Genomic DNA, 3,137 nt, shown 5'->3' on the forward strand with positions numbered 1-3,137 from the left:
GTGTTCAAACGCTGAGAGCCTGTGTGTGAAGAGCAGGTCAATGCGCGTGAGAGCAGATCGAAGGCATAAATTGAATGCATGTCCTCTAGTGTCTGGATATTCTGGTTGCTCTTTGCCTTCTGCTGGAATTCGTCCACCATACGTTTTATATTCATTCCAAGATCACCAAAATTCTCAAGCATGTTTGCTTTAAAGAACGTATCTTGTTCTGATGAAAGCACTACCTCCTACTGATCTTTGGGAACTTTAATGAAAGTTCTTAAATCCACTTTATTATCTTTGATCTCCAAAAGTTCATGCACCATTGCCTGATAAGTCCACTGATTCAGTAAGGGGGTAACTGGATCATCCCGTCTATCAAGTATCAAAAGCAGTGGAGAAATTTCTGATCTTCGGAAGTCAAAAAGTGCACTCTCCTCTTCATACATGAGTTTAGCAGTTTCTTGTGCAATCCTTCTAGCAATATCTGAGCTCCGCTGAAATCGAATGATGGGCCGACGTTTGAGTGCCAAGAACACTGCAGATATGCCATCACGCACTCTATCACAAAAGAGTTGGGTGCTCTGGGGATCTGCAACTGGAGGAAGCATATAAATATAATTTGAGGGCATATTGAGCGTGAAATGATAAGGATCCATGGAAACAAAATCAGCGTAGAATTCCTGAACTTGCTGCACAACTTCATGTTCATCAGAATCTCCAAGAATCTGAAGGTAGTGAGTCTTCAAAATATTAGAAAAATACAGGTGATATTCACCAAACCGTGGGTTACTTAAGTGCCGTTTTAGATGTTGAATGTTCTCTGCTGTTGGGCACAGAAAGCAAACTGCTTTTAGGTGTGTCATTACTTCTTTTGAAAGAGAATCCACTGTTTCTACAAGAAATACTTCCTTCTGAAGTAATTCTGACTGCGAGAAAGCCACACTTATAATGCTGACCGTATTTGCGTCCAGAACGAGGACTTTCATGCCTGAAATGTCGCGAAGCATTCTGTTGACATAGTCCCTCACCGCAGTGACGACCACCATCTTTTCTCCGCATCAGAGGATGAAGAATCTGAAATTCTTCGAACTGTTTATCGATGGGATCCAATTCTACTTCCGATTCCCTCTGTGCTAAGACGACGAAGTTCTATCGACCACTGAAAATGAAATGCCTTGCTGAGGTAACCTCTTTCGTTCAAATGCTCTGCAATTTACCGATGGAGTTTTATCTTCAGAATGCGCAAGTGTTAGTGTTTCTGCCGAAAATGAAGGCCATAGAAACACTTTGTCAATGAATTCTGTGAAGATAAATAAGAAAGTTGGAGGACGTGTTTCAAGGAGTCAACACTATGGATTATGCGTAGAACTCAACAATGTGTGAAGGACCTGCATGAAGCAACCAACCAACAGAAGCGCAAATACTTGTGTGGTACATCCAAAAACCGACTGGAGAACTTCGTAAGTCTAAGCTTATTTTTCTACCGAAATTTCCTTTGCATTCATTTATGCCAAGTATTTGCCATATCCTTTTTTCCACTCATTTATTAAAGGGACTCACATAGATAAATTCAAGGGAGTGGGAAAGTAAAGTGAATAAAACACATTTAGAGAATTTTCTAATGTTAGATGAGTCAAAAACTTAAATTGAAGTTGAATTTCAAAAGTCAAAGTGAGGGGTGAGTGAAAGTTAAGCGGAGCTGAAATTGAAATTGAAAAGTGTATTTTTTAATTATAGTGTTTTTGGGGAGAGATAAGGGATGGATAAAATAATTTTTATTTGGGAGTCATAAGGGTGAATAAGGTTGATGATTTGTGGAATGGTAAGGTGAGTTTCATTTAGTCATATTTGAAGTCATAAGAGGCACTTTTTGAAGACAAGTTGCTTCAAGCATTTGTGAGCTTGACATTCTCATTGCTTGAGAAATTGAAGATTATGTAATCTAAAGTTTAATAAAAAAAATCATTTTTTGTGTTGATTGTGTCCAAGATCCACCCGAAATTGAATAAGGGGATCTTAGGTACACCATGTGTATTTGTGATGGCGAGTGTTTTTATGGCTTCATGTTGTTACTTATGATTTGTGTCTAGTTGTGACACATAAATGATCGCATTTACCACACACATAAAGTTCAATGCAAGCAAGCACAACACCTGTAATGAAATAGCTGCAAGGAAGGATAATTAAGCTCCACACATACAACAACTCATCAAAGTTTTCAACATCAGCATTTTACCTCAACAAACAAATTCACTCAATACAATCAAGTTCATGAATCTGCAGACTCCAGCATTTCAAAGCAATGTCTACATCACTACAATCAAGTTAATGAATCTGTAAACTTCAACGTTTCAGAGCACATTCTACATCAACATTATTGAACTTGTAACCAAACTCAAATTACATTGAATTGTAAGGGTGCATTCTCGGTTGAAACCGACACCCAAGTCTTGAATTGAGTCAAATTGAATTCATTGTAGTGAATCATTGAAATCATTGTAAGCTTTTTTGGGTGCATTTTCGACAGTGTTCGACACCCTTCTTTTAAAGCACAATCAAGTGAGTCCATGAGTTTTAACTCCAAATAAAACAAACAACAAGTTCACATCTCCTGCAAGCGAGCGTGAGTATTCATTCAAGAAATTTGCGTCAAAATAGTACAAATTTCAAACCTTCAAGCGAGCCAGAGTGAAGTTCATTACAGCAATGATCAAAGCAACCAAGCAAGTTCCACTCTAACACAAATCAAGGAAATTGAGATCAACATCAAGCGAGCGTGGCTATTCATTCAAGTGAGCATGAAGTCATTAACTAAGGCAAGTGAGCATTCATGCAAACACAATCGTCATCAAGCGAGCGTGAATTCCAGAGTTTAAGCAAGAAATTTCTACAACTCTAGCAAGTGTTCTCAGCAAGTGCAATAAGCAACAAATGAAGCGAGCGTACCTTTCAAGTCCCATAGCAAGTAAGCCTGTCAAGTGAAATAGTTCAAAGCACGACAGCTACGACAAGAGAACCTGATTTCAAGTGAGCAAGTTCATATGGCACAACATATTCAGTGGCTACACATTCTTCATAGTTTGATCATCTCCAGTGATGAAGATATGGTGCACATCAGCAAAGAAACTCTTGCTAATCTTTCACGGCATCTACAA

General features: G+C 38.5%; 1 pseudogene; it reads right to left on the minus strand.

Moving 5' to 3' along the window:
* Positions 1-221: 221 nt before the first annotated feature.
* Positions 222-1,099, minus strand: LOC149246333 (vacuolar protein sorting-associated protein 45 homolog pseudogene; annotated as a pseudogene).
* Between the last annotated feature and the right edge of the window lie 2,038 nt (positions 1,100-3,137).

The sequence above is a fragment of the Pinus tabuliformis genome, chromosome 7 (genome assembly GCF_031772625.1).
Source record: "Pinus tabuliformis cultivar Carrire ecotype Pingquan chromosome 7, CPIR1, whole genome shotgun sequence".
NCBI lineage: Eukaryota > Viridiplantae > Streptophyta > Pinopsida > Pinales > Pinaceae > Pinus > Pinus tabuliformis.